Below are 9,616 nucleotides of genomic sequence, written 5' to 3' on the forward strand. Positions count from 1 at the left end.
CATTTTTAATGACCCTGCATTCACAGAGGCTAAATGAAATTTACATAGTCCAACTAAGAATTAATGTTAAAAGCATGCACTTGAACAAGTAGGTTGATGTTGAAAGGGAAAAATAACAAAAATACACAAAACCCTAAGATTTTGTTTGATTTCTCCTCTATGAAGACCCATTTATTTAGGAGTGATCAGACTCTTGGAAACATGAAAGTACAGTACATATGGCCCCATTAGCTTGATCATTTTTGAGTTAATGACTTCCAAATTTACTATTTCTCCAGACCCTTTTTTCAGTACCTGTCCAACATTTTATCCCTTGTCAAAAGAGACCAGCATGAAATGTCCATTGTCCTGTAAACTTGCATTTAAGACAAACTTACTGTCTTTCCCATTTGACAGATTGCTTTTCCTTTTATATTATCAATCTCTCTTATATTTTTAGACAAATGTTCTGGATAATTCCACATACAAAATTCTAAACTTATTCAACAATATTTAGTTTGCTTATGGATCTGGTATTGGGATGGAGCCTTAATAAAACCAACCTGTTTCTTTCTTCTCCACTTTGTGTTGGCTTGAAGACTGTTGTCTGGAATCATCTGAAATTTCCTTCTGTCATTGTATTAATCAGTCAAAGGGGAGTTGATATAAAGTACCAGAGTCTATTGGTTTTGATAAAGGGTCTTTATTTGGGTATAAGCTTACAGCTACCAGGCCCTAAAGAGTCCAATTCAATGTATGATAAGAGGTAATTTCTCATTCAAAGTCATTTGTAACATGTTGAACAAGATGGTGGCAATGTCAGTGAGGGTTCAGCCTTCCTTTTCCTCTTAGGGTTCCATGGTCCCAGCATCTTCCATTCACAGCTGTAGGCTGGGATAAGTCTTGTCTCTCTCCTAGTACTTGTTTCTGTCTGGGCTCAGCTGCTCAAGACTCTGGTCTCTGCAGCTTCAAATTATCAGGCAATTGGCCCATCTCTCCTCCTGGGGCCACAGGATCCTGTTTAATGAACTGTCTCTCTTCCTCTGTGTTCTTCTCTGTGTATTTACTTCCTGGGGCTCCAGCATCAAAACTCAAACTCTCTCCTCTGAGTCTCTGCCCACCAAGTGGGTGGGGGACTCAACATCCTACTGATATGGCTGAATCAAAGCCCTAATCATAATTTAATCAAGTAAAAGTGAAATCTCTGAATTTAATACAGTCTAATATGCCCAGAGAAACAGACCAGTATACAAGCACAACCCAATATCTACTTTTGGAATTCATAAATAATACCAAAATACCACACACATGTACCTTGTGCCTGGGCTGAGAAACCTAAGCTGGCAATTGAAACAGCTGGGATTACAAGGTAATCTATATCTAAGCTGTTTTTCCATCATAGCAGCTTTAAGGTGGCTAGAATTTTTATATGGCTATTCAGGTCTCCAAAGCATATGTTCTGAAAGAAAGAAGACAACCAAGAGAGATGAAATCCTTGAAATAACCTAACCTTGTAATTTACATAGGTTTTTTTTCCCCCATCATATTGTTATAGGTGATGGGTTAAAGCTGACACAAATTCTCTCCTAGTTTCAAAAGGAGGGAACATAGATCTCATGTGTCTGTTAAAGGAAGTAAAATGTCTTACTCAAAATATTGCTGGGACCACTGCTGGAAAACAAACTCAATCAGCAAATACCCTTTGCTCTTATAAATTTGTTTAAAAAATGTAGTTACTTCAAGTATTGTAATATTCTATACTTATTTGTTTTCCTTCAAAGCAGAACAAATCTTTAAGATTAACATACAAATAATCTTAAAAAAATTTTTTTTTGTTAGAAGCAGATATCTACATTTCTCTGCTTAAGAAGTTTTACATTCTTTTCCAAAATTCTATATGCTTGCACTGCTACTGCTTTCTCTTCCTTCTGCTTTTAAACTTAATTTTTTAGTTTTGCTATTTTAAAGTACAGAAAAGGCAAAAGATACTATAACATTATGAAGGTTAAATTCATGTGTCACCTTGATCAGGTTCTGGTGTCCAGTTGTTTGGTCAAGCAAGCACTGGTCTGATTGTTACTGTGAGGACATTTGGTGGATTAGTAAGTTGATTACATTGAAGGCTCATATATTCAACTGAGGAGATTGCCTTTAACAATGAGAGAAGTCTCATTACAACAGTTGAAGGCTTTAAAAGAAGGAGTGATGAGTTTGGTAGTCAGAAGAGAAAATTTTCATATCTACTTCAGCCAACCAGCTTCTCCTGGGTAATTCATCAACTTGTGACTTGCCCTATAGAATTTGGACTTGTGCATGCCCACAGCCACATAAGACAATCTTATAAGTATCTTATGTTATTTACAGATATCTCTTTTTGGTTCAAAATATGAATCCTAAATTTTTTATGTTTTCTTCATATCTTTTTTCTCCTTTTTTATAAAGAAACTTTTTTTAAAAAATTTATTTTTATTTATCTCTCTCCCCCCCCTCACACCCCAGTTGTCTGTTCTCTGTGTCCATTTGCTGCATGTTCTTGTTTTTGTCTACTTCTGACGTTGTCAGCGGCACGGGAATCTGTGTTTCTTTTTTTGTTGTATAATCTTGCTCTCCGTGTGCATGGCGTCATTCTTGGGCAGGCTGCACTTTCTTTCACACTGGGCGGCTCTCCTTACAGAACGCACTCCTTGCGAGTGGGGCTCCCCTATGCAGGGGACACCCCTGCATGGCATGGCACTCCTTATGCGCATCAGCACTGCGCGTTGGCCAGCGCCACATGGTTTGTGGAGGCTCAGAGTTTGAACCCTGGACCTCCCATGTGGTAGACGGATGCCCTATCCACTGGGTCAAGTCTGCTTCCCTTTTTTCTCCTCTCTTTTACTCTTACTTTCACTTTGCTCTCCAACTCCCTCGATAGATCCTAATAAAGGAAAGTGATGTTTTCTGAATTATTTTGCCCTCCTTTTGATTACACTTAAAATTCATTTCTCAACATGATATGATGTAGAAAAGTTATATTTTTCCATAAGCATAAAATCATCCCAGTACAAATTAATATATAGACTATTCTATCACCAATATTTTTAATCAACTTCATTCAGCTATAAATTACATACAATAAAGTTCACTAATTTTACATGTGTGGTTTAAAAATATTGACAAATGCATACAGTTGTGTAACTATAATATGCATAACATTGAACATTTCTACAAACCCCCCAATACACACACATTTCCTCATCCCACTTTTCAGTCAGAACCCTTCCTGACTCCATGAGAAACTACTGCTTGGCTTTCTGTCACTATGCTTTTTCTCTTTTAGAATTTTATGTTATGGAATGAGAAGGTATGTAGTAAGGTGTGCCTGGCTTCTAGTATATTCATGTGCTCTCTATCCATTTTATTGCTCTTTATCAGAAATTTATTCCATTTCATTGTTGAGTAGTATTGATTGCATAAATAAATAATTTTCTTAAAGCACTCAATGTTTGATGTACATCTGTGTTCTTTCCAGTTTTTAAGTATTATGAATAAAGTTGTTTTTATGAATATTCATGAATAACTGTTTAGTCATAAGTTTTCCTTTCTCTTAAGAAAACACATTTCTATCGGATTTTCTGAATCATAAGGATAATGCATGTTTACCTTCATAAGCAAAAGCTAAACTATTTTCTAAAGGGACTGTACCATTTCATAATCCATCAGCAAGAGATGAGGATTATGGTTTCTCCACATCTTCACTAATTTATATTATTCTGTCTTTGAATATGGCAATGCTAGTGGGAATGGACTGGTATTACATTATGGTCTATTATGGATTTTTCTCATGTCACGATTTTGTGTACTACTCATGTGCTAATTTCCTACTCGTATAGTTCTATAGTGAAGAGTCATCTTTTGTCATGTTGTAGAATTTGAGAGAGGTTCAATTATTTGCGTATAGAAAGACCAGGACTCAGGAATGATTTTGAGAAGGAAAAATGGTTTATTGATGGCCGGCTGGACTCGGGAGCTTTCTGTTTCAAACCCAAGCCCCGAAAAAGAATTTTGAGTTACTTTTATACAGAGGAAGGGCTGAATAGTTCTTTGTTTCAATGCTCAATAGGTTTGAATTAGCATATATGTCTTCCACATCCTAGGTAAGCTTTTACCTTGGACTTCAAACATTCTAGAAAAGCTTTTAGCACATTTGGTTTGCATTTTCTGTGAATATTTAAAGTTTATAGCGTTTGCATTGATAAACTCTTTCCTGGGACTGGAGTCATTGCCAGGGTTACCAAGGGCAGGGCTGCAGCCTCTCACCATCCTACACCACAAGTCAGGACAGACAGATTAGGTTAAGGTTATCTCCGAAGAGACAAAGAGCCTCACACCCATAGCCCACATAATTCTGATATTTGTCTTCTTATTGAGTAATAAGGGGAAAGGCTTTTATCAGTATTTTGCACATATTTTCCCCATTTTGTATCTTTCATTTTTACTTTATTGGGTGTTTTTTGAAAAGTAAACTTTTTTTTTAAATTTTGATAAAGTCTTTAGTTGAAAATATGACAGTTCAGTAGATTCTACTAAAAATTAAGAAATCAAGAAATGGGCAACAAAAATGGAGTGTAAGATGTTCCAGGTTGCAGGTCCGCACAGATTATTTGAACAATAAGCAAAAATTGGCAGACATCTATCTTAGAATTCTGGAAAACAGTTAAATGATTGCAGTAACTGAATGATTTCCAAATCAAGCAAATACAGTCTTATGATAGATATGAGCCATTACACATTTTGTCAAAATCTATAAAATATGTGTGGAACAAAATGTAAACCATAATGTAAACTATAGGCCATGCTTAGTAGTAATGCTTTAATATGTGTTTATCAATTTTAATTTTAATAAATGTACCACACTAATGAAAGATATTGTTAATAGAGGAAAGTGTGGGAGGGGGAGGCAGTGAGGTATATGGGGATCCCCTATGTTTACAATATAACATTTAGGTAATATAAAGCTCCTTTTAAAATGAAGAAAAAGAGTCATAATAATAGTAATAATATGCAGCTTTAAAAATTATAATATAATCTTGTGATGTACTCCCTGACACCTCACAAACCATCCCTACAGTGTGGTGTGAAGACAGTCAATGTTCCCATTATGGCCTGTTCTGGAGATAGGAAATCAAATTCTGTGTGTATACAGGGGTGCTTTTATGTTGGTACAAATATATCCAGTGAGAACCTGAAATACTGAACCAGGAAACTCATCTCTGTTTCATCCTCCCAGAAATTTCCTGCAAGCAGAAGCAGGTTGCTGAGTGCTAAAGCAGCATATAAGCAATAACATCAAAGCACCCTGGGATCAAATATTACCTATTTAAAGATATACAGTAGAGCACCTAGGAGAGGGTGAATCTATTTCACAGAGAATAGAGAAGACATTTGAATTCCTGTAAATGGGGGAAATTCCTAAGGCCCTGAGCAAGAAAAAGCCAGGACAAGTCTCAGGCTCAAATAAAAAGGAAAAGGACCATGCACATCACATTCACTTCTGGATAATCTTAACAGGAAGACTAAACACTGACAGCACGAGCCAATGCAAAATCCATTTATAAAAAATGTGAAAGATGTTTTTTGCTTAGGTTTGCTTATTTTTGTTAGCTCCTGGCATGCAAGGAAATCTCTGAAATATCACTGGCTGGATGCAAACTTAAGGGAAAGGACCATGCACATCACATTCACTTCTGGATAATCTTAACAGGAAGACTAAACACTGACAGAGAGCACGAGCCAATGGAAAATCCATTTATAAAAAATGTGAAAGATGTTTTTTGCTTAGGTTTGCTTGTTTTAGTTAGCTCCTGGCATGCAAGGAAATCTCTGTAATATCACTGGCTGGATGCAAACTTAATGGAAAGACAGCTCACGATTAAATCCCAGAGTTAATATTTTAAAATATTAAAATGTACAATGCTCAACAAAAGATTACAAACAAACAGGAAATGATTGCCAATCCAAAGCAACAAAGTAAAAATCTAGAAACTATCAGTGAAGAAGATCAGACTTTGCATATAAAATATTTTGAAAAATTGATACTCAATATGCTTAAAGAGATAAAACAAAACATGTAGAAAGAAAAGCTGAAAGAGATCACCAAAAACAATGAATGAACAATGTAAGATACTCAAAAAAAAGAGATAGAATTTTGTAAAATGAGCCAAATGGAAACTCTATAGTAGGGATCACAATATCAAATGAAAAATTCCTAGAGTTTCTCAACAACAGATAAAAGCTGACAGAAGAAAGAATGAGTGACCTCATAGACAAGGTAATTTAAATGATTCAGGTTGAGGAGTAGAGGGAAAAAGAAGGGAACAATGTTAACAGAACCTTGGAGACTTGTGGGATACTAACAAGCACACCTATATTTACATTTTGTGAATCCCAGAAGGAGAAGAAAGACCACAAGGGTCAGAAGAAACATTCAAGTATTTAATGGCAGAAAACTTCTCAAATTTAATGAGGGACAACTCCCCAAACTGGATAAACTCAAAGATAACCATACCTGGACACAGTTGTTAAACTGTCAAATGCCAAAAACAAGGATAGAGTTCTGAAAGCTGCAAGAGAAAAGCAATGTGTTATGTATAAGAGAATCCCTATAAGATGAAGTACTGATATTACATCAAAAATAATGAAGGCAAGAAGAAGATGTGATGAAATATTTAAAGTGTTGAAAGAAAACAACTGCCAAACAAGAATTTCTCATGCAGAAAAATTTTGTTTAAAAATGACCAAGATAGTAGTACTAAAGCTGAGGAAGTTCATCACCACTAGACCTACTCTACAAGCAATATCAAAGGGAGTTCTTCAGAATAAAAGGAAAGTACACTAAAAATGAATCAAACAGCATAAAAAGTAAAGACCTCCAGTTAACATAACTGTGGCAGTTTGATATTATTTATGAATTCCAAAAAGAAATATAGATTATGTTTGTAAACTGGTCAGTTCCTCTTGCATGGTCATCCTCTGATTCAATTAGATTCAGCTGAGACATCTGATTAAATTATGTTAAGATTAGGGCTCTGATTCAACCATATCATTAGAGTGTGACTTATTGTCATTGAGTCCCAGCCAGCATAGGCTGATAAAACAGACTCTCACACAGAGGGAGACACACAGAAGCAGACCCACAGGAAGAGAGAGTCCTACATAGACATGGCACTAGGAAAAGAGATGAAACAGGTAGTCTAAAGCTGACCCAGTGGAGAGAACAGAGCAGCTGAGCACAGAAACAAATGAACCCTGTAGATAGTGAAGAACATTAAGCCAGCCAGCAGCTGCGATCAGAAGAACCTGGGACCACAGAGATTTAAGAGGAAGGAGGAAACCTGAACCCCAGTAAAAATTGCCTGCCATCTTGTGTCAACAAGTGGCAACAGACTCTGAGTGAGAATATACCTCTTATGGTACTATGAGTTGGAGTCTAGGTTCTTGCAACTATAAGCTTCTACCCCAAATAAATACCTTTTATAAAAGCCAACAGAGTTCTGGATCAGCACCCCTTTGCCTGATTAATACAATAAGCATATTGGAGGAAATTTATAAATGAAAGAATATTATCTTGTATTTTTGTTATGTAATTCCACTTCTTATTTCCTATAGGTTCTAAAATGCAAATGCATAAAAATAAATGATAAGTTTATGATTTTGGAATACATTTGGAAATATATAATTTATAACAAGTACAAAAAAGTTTGTGTCATGGAGGGGTATAGGAACAGTGTATATGTATGCTATGGAAGTTAAGTTGGTATCAAATTAAATTTGATTGCTACAGATTTGGGGTGTTAAAGTCTCACAGAAATTACAAAGAAAATATCTGAAAAATCTATGCAAAAGGAAATGAGAAGGGACTCAAAATGTTACTCTACAAAAACAACCATAGAAAATTGGCATTGGAAAAATGGAGGGGCAAAAATTTATAACTTATTAGGTTGATTAAAAGTAATTGCAGTTTTGCATTGTTGAAATTTGCCATTTGATATTGGTATACATTCTTAAATAAATGTGGTTATGTTATACATCATTTTAATGTGATTTCTCACTTTATGTTATTTTTGCTAATGACTTATTATTGCTATTTATTTTAGACTATGGAAATGATGTTAGATAAAAAGCAAATTTGAGTGATTTTCTTATTTGTGTAAAAATGGGTTGTAAAGCATCAGAGACAAGTCACAACATAAAGAACACATTTGGTGCAGGAACTGCTAATGGATGTACAGTGAGGTGGTGGTTCAAGAAGTTTTGCAAAGGAGACAAGAGACTTGAAGATGAGGAGTATAGTGGCCAGCCATAAGAAATTGACAACAACCTGTTGAGAGCAATCATCAAAGCTGTTCCTCTTAAACTACACGAGAAGTTTCTGAAGAACTCAACATTCACCATTCTACAGTTGTTTGACATTTGAAACAAATTGGAAAGGTGAAAAAGCTCAATAAGTGGGTGCCGAATGAGCTGACCGAAAATCCAAAAAATTGTCATTTTGAATTCTCATCTTCTCTTATTTTCAACAATAAACCACTTTTTGATTAGATTGTGATGTCCAATGAAAAGTGGGTTTTGTATCACAACCAGCAATGACCAGCTCAGTGCTTGGACCGAGAAGTCCCAAATCACTTCCCAAAGCCAAACTTGCACCAAGAAAAAAGGTCATGGTCACTATTTGGTGGTGTGCTGCTGGTCTGATCCACTACAGCTTTCTGAATCCTGACAAAACCATTACATCTGAGAAGTATGCTCAGCAAATTGATGAGATGCATCAAAAATTGCAACAACTGCAGCCAGCATTGGTTAACAGAAAGGGACCAATTCTACTCCATGACAACGCCCGACAGCATGCCACACAACCAACATTTCAAAAGTTGAACTAATTGGGCTACAAAGTTTTGTTTCATCCACCATATTCACCTGACCTCTCCCAACCCACTCTCACTTCTTCAAGCATCTCAACAACTTTTTACAGGGAAAACAATTCAACAACTAGCAGGATGCAGAAATGCTTTGCAAGAGTTCACTAAATCCTGAAACATGGATTTTTATGCTACAGGAATAAACAAACTTATTTCTCATTGGCAAAAATGGGTTGATTGTAATAGTTCCTTTTTTGACTAATAAAGATGTGTTTGAGCCTAATTATAATAATTAAAAATTCACAATCCGAAACCACAATTCCTTTTGCAACAAAATACAATGACCAGATAACAAAATGGCAGAAGAAATTCTGCATTATTAATAGTTACTTTAAGTGCAAATGGCTAAATTCTCTAGTCAAAGTCAGAGGTTGTAGAATGGTTTAAAAAGCCCTACCCATCTATATGTACTCTACAAGGAACTCACCTTAAATTCAAGGCAGATACTAAAAATGAAAGGATAAAAAAAATATGCCATGAAAATAATCATAATAGAACTGGAGAAGCTATTTTAATATCAGATAAAATAGTCTATTTCAAAACTTTTATGAGTGACATAGTCTGCCACTACCTACTGATAAAGGTGTCAAAAAAATAAGAAAAATTACAATTAAAATATATATGTACTTAAAGCACAGCTCCATGGTATATGAAGTAAATTCTGACAGATTTGAAGGAAG

The sequence above is a fragment of the Dasypus novemcinctus genome, chromosome 4 (genome assembly GCF_030445035.2).
Source record: "Dasypus novemcinctus isolate mDasNov1 chromosome 4, mDasNov1.1.hap2, whole genome shotgun sequence".
Classification (NCBI taxonomy): Eukaryota; Metazoa; Chordata; class Mammalia; order Cingulata; family Dasypodidae; genus Dasypus; species Dasypus novemcinctus.